This window comes from Xiphophorus hellerii, chromosome 5 (genome assembly GCF_003331165.1).
Source record: "Xiphophorus hellerii strain 12219 chromosome 5, Xiphophorus_hellerii-4.1, whole genome shotgun sequence".
NCBI classification, from domain to species: domain Eukaryota; kingdom Metazoa; phylum Chordata; class Actinopteri; order Cyprinodontiformes; family Poeciliidae; genus Xiphophorus; species Xiphophorus hellerii.
Window position 1 is genome coordinate 29099056 of NC_045676.1, and position 8686 is coordinate 29107741.

Sequence of the window (8686 nt, forward strand, 5' to 3'; positions counted from 1 at the left end):
ACGGAGCTTCTTTAGGGGTTTTTTGGGGGTTTTTGCGTGGGTCAATCCCGAAGTTGAAAATACAGAAACCACAGAAATCATCTCAAGATTAAATGAATAATTTAGACTTTCTTTTCAAATAAAACTCCTTGTACTTATACATGGAATACAGCAGGGGCGGAGCAAGTTTGCATGGGGTCGACAGTGGAGGGGGGGCTGATGTATGTAACTTTTACATGTTTTTTAATACTTTCACCATTTAGTGACAGTATAATATGAGACAGATAATCTGTGATAAAATTGAGCTCCTACACCTTCTCCCTGCTGCTATTGCTGTCTGAAGAAGTGTGCTGCTCCTGACCAAAAACAGCCAATCAGAGCCAGGGGGAGGGTCTTAGCGCTGTCAATCAACCTTGCACGTGAACATGCTGTGGAATGCACTAACCGCGGAGAAACGGCTCGCTGTTACAGCAAAACAGTTTATCCGCCGACATCAAAGTAGCACACACCGGCATGATTGACAGCGCTAAGACCCTCCTCCTGGCTCGGATTAGTTGTTTTCTAATTAGCAGTAGGAGAAGGCAGAGGAGATTGATTTTTTTCACACATTGTCTGTCTCAAACTATGCTGACCCAACAAATAAAAGTTACATCAAATATAAACCCACTCAGACACACAGTCTTATTAGTTTATTGTATTAAAAACTGTAGAGCACAGGGTTCAAAAACTTCCAACGTCTGTTTTATTTCAAATTAATCCTATCCCCCCAACCCCCCCGTTCATATAAAAATATATATCCGTTCATCTCACTATATGGGAATGTTCCCAATTCATTTTTTTAAATTAAAATCATCTTCATGTCCTAGTTTGTAATCATCTTAAAGGCCTCACAGAAATCTATTATTAGCTATCAAGGCTAACTCATGTGCACAATACTTTATAAGATGCATTGTGCAGCTATTTTGGTAGCCCTGGGATAAGCAGTGAAAGCAGCTAGTCGGGTGCGGTTGAGCGGGTGAGATCCAGCTTGTCCGGTCCTGCTCAGGTGGGCGTGTTAAAGGCGGCGGGCGGCGTCGGCCCGCTAAAGTCACCTGACACCTTCTGCGTTCATCAGAGTAACAACAAAGAGGAGGCGGCGGCTTTGTTTAGGTACTTCAGACATGTGTATACCTGCAACCTTAGCAGCTTCTCCACAGTTATCCTCATCTGCCCGTTTCTTATGACAGCAGAATGTAGTGGACGTCAGTCCAATGAGGGATTGTTGTTAATCAATAACAGAGGAAATGTTACAGTGGTGCAGACGGGGCCACAAAGTTCAGACTTTGTAAAACATCACAAGCGTCTCAAGTTATTTAAAAGGCTGGCCGCTTCTGTTTTTCTCAACACATTCAACCTTTAAAATATCTCATATTTTCTGTTGCTTAATCTCATGTAGCCTTTATGTCTCAGGTAACGCAGTAAATGTAAAACGTTAATACTTAATTTTTTTTTTACTAAGGAAGACAAATGATGGCTCCTGTTGCTTAAGCTGACCTTATTTGTTGGGATCTTGATCGAATTTCAGGTCAATTAAATTTAATTTGGTTATAAAAACAAAAACAAAAAAAAAGGCTTACATCAACAAATTTCTGTTTTGAAATGGTTGGCTAGTCAAAACTTATGCTAATTGACTGTTAAAGCACATTATTGCTATGAGGAAGAGGGTACAGACTCTAAGCTGACAGGAAATATTTGCATAACTGAACTTAAGCTGGTTCCTGACAAGCTTACAGAAATATACATGAACATTATGAAGGTGGCTCAATTTTCCTTTGTCAAACTTTCAGAAGTTTCTCACTGTAAGTAAATGCATTAAAATGACAATGGTTAGAATGGTACAGAACCACTATATACAGTAAGTTTAACAGTTTCTAAATTAAATTTCTATATTAACTTTCTAAAGACGCCAGCTTTGGTTTTAACAATATATTTTTATTCACATGATGGCCTAAATATTTGAGCAGTTAAAGCATTTAGTAACAAATTATAGGAAACCGGAAATTCTGGTTTTGTAGTTGCCTGGCCTTAAAACTTTACGAGCTGAATTTGAGTGCACAATTTTTTGAATATGATCTAATTGGAATGTATTTCCTTAAATTTTAACATATATATAAACTGAACAACTCTCATTACTATTTGACTCATTTTAATGCCCAATTTCTTTTAAAAGTGAAGATATGACGCTCAGTTTGTCACAAATTGCTCCATTTCTTAAGATCAATCTTGAAATCAAACATCTCAGACATTGTTTAGTTACTAAACAACATTTCTACTAAGCTTTAGTAGAAAGTTTAGTGTTACAGTGGTGCAGGCCGGGCCACAAAGTTCAGATTTTGTAAAACATCACAATCGTCTCAAGTTAGCAGACGTTCTACTAAACTTTAGTAGAAATGCAGCAGGTTTACCGTATCGAAGCCCAACGATTTGTTGTGTCTTCAGAGCTCTTTCCTTTCATCGCAGCTGATTTTATGGAGTAACGTCTTTCATATGTTCAGACGCTCGTGAAAAACAAATATTTTTCCCAAATTCTGTCGTTTCCTAGACTTTATGCGTTGTTCTGTTTAAACTAGACACACAGAATATGTTAAACCATCGACCAATCACGTCACTTGTTGGAGTTCTCGAACTTTCCACGGGGAAAGAAAGTCAACTGAAGCGACCGCCATTGCTGGACATCCGTGGAACCGGAAGTAAGAAGGTAAAATAGTTCTTTAAATTTGATAAATTGTTAATAAAGCAACGTAGAATTTATTAATAAGGATATTTATTTGTGCCGTTTAGTTACTAAGTCGGTCTGTCGTGATTCGTACTTCCTTGACATCGGTCAGTGACGGTTAGCTTAGTACACGGCAGACATTTTAATTAGTGATTAGAAAAACATATTATCACTGTGTGAGATATTAGAGAATGGGAAATTCATATCATTTAATAAACTCATGGAAAACTGTGATTATTTTAGGCAGACATAATAAAATTAAAGAAAATCACCAATGGATAAACCAGTCAGGATAAATGCTGTGTGGGCATCATTGTTCCTGCATTCAAATTTAAAAATACTTTATTAATCCCAAAGGGAATTTAGACTCACTTTTTAGGGGCTGAGGTTGCTTACAATGTTATACATTGATGCAGTATTTGTTAAGTTTTTCTTTTATTCTGTTTTCTTTTTCTTTCTTTTTTTTTGTGCATTCTAACACAAATGACAACAAAGAATTTCAGATTTCCAACATTCCAGTTTCAGCTTTGGATAAAAGCTAAAAGTACTTTTTTTAAAAGCATGAACATAAAACTCAGGACAAAGTTGTGCCAAGGGAAGGTTTTTTTTCTTTCTCCTGAATTAAGGTGAATCGTTTACGGTAGCCTTGACGAATTTGCAAAAAGCAAGAGTTTCACCTTGTAAGAGACAGTCAGGGAAGAATGTGAAATTCTTTGTAGATAAGGAGAGGCATTCATATTCTGAACTGAAAATCTTCTCACTAGCTCTTAAGCACTTTCTCAAAAAAAAGAAAAGTATTTTCAGCCTCGGGGCCATGTGCAAAGTGTTGCATATTTTTTTAAGTTTGTGACAGGAGAAAAACGTTTGCTTCCAAACTTAGTAAATTAAAAAAAATGTTCATAATGTGAACAACTCCAGTTGTCCTGATTTGCCCTTCAGTAATGAGCAGAAATGAAGTTTTCAGTGGATAGGCTCTATGGGACTTGAACTGTCTCCTACGCAGCATCTAAATGGCAGGAAAAGTAGGCGAGTTGCTAGTAAACATAAGTAGATTTTCCACTGTTCCTTTTGGCTCAGGTCAGCTGTTTTTGTGTAAGTGCTATGAACCAAAGCTAATCAGGGATACGTGTCCATTTAAAGCACATACCTCACATCTCCGATCTCAATTCAATTGAGCTGAGTTCATTATTCAAAGTACTTTAAAAAGTTTTGTGTCTAAGGAAACCCAGCAGACTGCATAGAGTCACATGACTAGCGGCAGTTGCTTGCATTTGTGTCGTTGACGTTATAGCAATCCCTCATACCGAGTTGTGAAGAGGAAAATTTGCCCTTTAACAGGAAGAAACCTCCAGCAGAACCAGAACCTGGCTCAGTACAAGCAACTGGGGGTTTGAGAAGAAACAGATGAACTGATGTAGGAGTGTTTTGTACGTTAATGAAGAGACAAAAAGCAGGAGAAGGAGAACCATTAGTTGATTGCAGCATTCTCTCAGTGGATGGCCTCCAGGAAGGAGTACGATGGAGCTTGTACACTTAGGGCTTTATATGTGAGAAGGAGAGTTTTAAATTCTATTCTCACTGACTGTGCGAACACATTTTCTCATATTTGATCAGTTTATTCACAGCCTATCACACATCGATGTTCAGCAGAAGTGGAAGTACCTTACTACCTGTTATTATGTAAGTAGATCCAGTCTTTTAGCATAGAGTGGAAAAACACGAAAAGAGGAGTTTATGTAGCTGCTAAAGAGCCATGTGTTCCTTCAAAGCGTTGGTCAAAAACCTAACAAGAACAAGCTGTGTTTGACGATGACAGTTTAAAACTCGGGCTCTAAAAGTCGACATAATGCACTTGGGTGGCGAATGTAAACCGTTCACACACACAGATTAGAGGCAACAGGGATACTTTAACATGGGAGGAGCAAGAGGTTTTGTTTTGGTCTTCAGAATCTAGGTAATTAAGCAAAACTCCTCTTTCTTGTTTTTCCTCTGCAGTTTGCCTCGAGTGTGTTGAAACATATTGGTATTTTTTTGGTAGTCTTCAACAGACGCAGCAGTGCAAGCCAGGAAACAAGATAAACAGAGTCAAAGCGGAAGAGGAGACCTACAGATTCCTATTCTTGGTCTATTAGAAAACAATATTAGAAAATGTTTGCCTGTAAAACATTTTTTCCAAATCACTTTTTTTTTTGTAGAAAGCTGATGAAACTTTAGCAAAGACTGTAGGTGTGTGTTTGTCTGGTGATTCTTTGGTTGGAACATTTTGATTTTAATTTAGTGCAGTTACTCACAGTGGGTAGAGGATCCAGAAATGTTACTCAAATGAGTTGTAATACTTTATTATAAAGTTACTTGAGTAAAAGTAAAAAGTACAGTGTTACAAAAATACTCCTAAAAGTAAACTTTTTTCCCCCAAAAGTTACTCAAGTAAGTGAAACTAGTTGCTACCCAACTCTGGTTACAAGATGACCTTTGGCATGTTTGAGTCATGCTCTCCCACTTCATCTTCATGTATTCCTCCCTAGAGAAAATGTCACATTATATTTCATCTGGTCATCTGACTGTCCTAGTCACAGTCAGAAGTTAAATGGACGTCACATGAATCATCAAACTAATTTAAAGTCTCTGGCATCTTTGGGACGCTGCCAGCTGGGGGAGGAGTTTTAAACAAAAAATTTATTTTCTCTGAAGACAAGATGTGAATGTTAAGTTTGTGTTTTGTCACCAGAGTGAAACAAAAAATAAAACAGTACAGCTGATGGCAGAAACATTATTTAGCCGAGTTTCAAGCTGGATGGAGAAACCCTTCTCAATAAAAGTTTGCTCAGGGACACATTTATATATTATTATATATTATTAAGTTGAGTGTTTTTTTAATCGTTCATCTCCAAGTGACTAAGCAAACTCATGCCATTCAGCTCTGCATTCATCCAACTTTATCATCACATAGAACAAAAAGTGAGCACGCTTTTTTTTTTACCAACTCAACTCCAACTAAGCATTTAATTATTTTTGCACATTGTCCACTGTATAGAGGGTTGGACAGAGCTAGTAATATGCAATATTAAGGACAATAGTTGATCAGATTATTGAGCTCCAAATCCTTCAGACCTATACTACTAAATCTTTTCTTCTTCACAAATTTTTCCAAACACGCTCGTATTTTTAAATGGACTTTTCTGATGCAATAATCTTTGGAGGAAGGTCGACATGTATGATGTGTTGTCTAGGGACGCAGAGCGTGACTAACTATTGCTGCGATTACAACAATGATTTGTTCTCTATGGTTTGGCCTCTTTAAGAGGAATTTGTCAAATGAACGCTTAGTGACAGCAAGTGGGCACAGTGAGCACTCTTTCCTTGCTATTCAGGGAAAGTAGACAAGCTACGCTGTTGATTGGTTTTGCTAAGAGAGAAAACTTCCTACCTATCTGAATAATAAATTAGCCCTGACTGCATTTGTTTTATAACTAATGAACTAACTAATCAAAATGGAGTGCATGTTAATAAAGGCAATAAATAGTATTGTTATTTATTGAAGAGCGTTGTTGCGAAGACGTGCTAAAGAGCGCGAGCTTCCCAAAGCAACACAGGCGTCAAACTGCAAAGTCATATTTGATGTATAAAGCATTTTTATAACAACTGAAGTCAACATGGTTATTGTGTTGTAAAAAGACACTAGCACAGAAAACATACTATATGAAACGTTCATTTTTAAAGGGTTCTTTTTAATCAGAGAGGAGCCTCATCAGAACATGTATTTAATTTACTATACATATCTGTACATCATAAACGTTGGAACCACAAAACACCTCGGGCTTTTCTACGTTCACACAGACACAACGAGCTAAAAGCCCCAGAGTGTTGTTGGCGTGAGGAATCCAACCACCATGCTAAAAAAAAAATAAACAAAAAAAAAAAACTTTCAGAGGAAAAAAATAGGACAGAACAATGAAACTACTTTCAGCTTTTCTTTTATGACTCCCAAAACTCACCCACACAATAACCACATGTCAAAAATGATGCTTCACTTTAAGATCAACTTGAAAAGAACTTCTTCTCTAACGACATCCGAGCCGCAGCTGAAACAACACAAATGGTTTCTTATGGCATCAAGCCTTTTCTTTTCACATTTCATAAATGCACATCGCAGGCCCGGTGGTGAACATCTACATGTTTTGTTCTTCGCTTCTCTTTTCCACATGTCGTCCATGCTTACACTCCCCCACAAATACTTAATCCTCCCAAATCCAGACAGGAAATGTCCTCGTCAGTGGAGCACAATGCTTTCAACAGACCCCCTCTGCTCCTTTTCTCTCTCCCTCTCTCTCTCCTCCCCCCAGGCTGAATGATCTATGTGCCCCCTTCAAAACGCCCATCTGGAAACATTTAGCCTGAGAAAAGTCACACGCTGCCAACAACAACGTGTCTGCAGCAGCAGGTCTAGTTGATCAGTTGTGGAGTGTACCTTGAAGCCAGCTATCAGAGGAATACGACGCCGCATTAAGGCCATTTCTGCCAAAACCCCCCCCCAAAAACCCGACATTTTTAGATTCATCTCACAAATTTTCAAGAAAAAAAACATTTTTCAAAATTTTTGACTTTTTAAACTCAGATTTCCTTTTTATTTCTACAAAATTTCTGAGATTTGTTTGGTGGAAATTTACAAATTGTCCCCCCCCCCATCTACAACGGCCCTATTGCGCCATTATGGAGGGGAGGAGAACATGAGACGTCTGCTTTCACTTTTTAAAAGGAGCCGCGTGCATTCTGTGCTTTTGAGTCACGACTCATGAACACTTTCAGAAAATTCTGCATCAAGTTCCCCCCCTCCTTTTTTTTTTTTTTAAACTCTTCCTGGTTTGATGGCATTTATTAGGCTCTGGAGAATTGTTCAGGATTTTAAAAGGAAAATGCTGAGATGAATCACCTCTGTGAGAAGAGAAGAGGAAAAGGACAAGCCTAATTATCTGGAAAACGGTATCTTTGCAGCGACAAGGAGAACAATAGACAAAAGGAAAAGGTCATAAAGAGGGAAAGTGGTGGAAGGTTCATCTGAGGACAACCGAGGAAGGAAATAATGAAGAGAAAGCCATTGTATGAGTTATACCAGAACTCAGCAGGGAGTCAACACTGTTAATGACAGCAAGAGTGACTGTGGTGGCACATATAAAAAGAGATAAACATTAACTAGAATGTCTATGTCCAGATAGATATCAGAGATAAAGCAGCAATTAGATTCTAAAGTAGGAGTTTGGCTTTGTTTCAAGGAGTTGTGGATTTAGACTCGCAAATAGAAACATGCAAAAAATGTTGAGGGGGAAAAAAGTCAAACAATAATCACTGGAAATTGTGCCCTCTTGTGTCAGGTTCCAGTACCATGAAAGAACGCATTCTTTTTTTTCCCAATCAAAACCAGAAATAGCAGGATAAAAATGATAGACACAAACTCCATAGGCAAATGGATCTCTGGTGTGATACATCCTACACTTTTTTTTTTCTGCCAATCCCATAAATGAGTCTGGGTTTGGTAGTTGCAAAAAAAACAGCTATCGATGTGTTAAATGCAAAGTTTGGTGCAGAACAATTTCAATATTTTGCACAATTTTGACCTTAACCTGTCAGACAAATGGGATAAATGAAAGCTATTTTCTGCTAGCGTCAAAAAAACAACACAATTTAACAATTGCGGCGTTTCCATTAAATAAGGAATGAAATTAAAGTCCTGCGTGAATAAGCTTGTTCATGAGACATATTCATAACTCAGCCATGGTGCTAGCGCTCATCATCTATCAGCCAATCAGAGGAGACGTCAGCATCTCATTCAGGCGTTGGAGCAACAAGCCTCTTATACTTGGGAGCGGCTAGGTGTGCGGCGTTTTGGGGGAAATTATAGTCGACTATAAAGTTATGGATTCAACATGTTGGAATAACACAAAACCCCCTGAACCC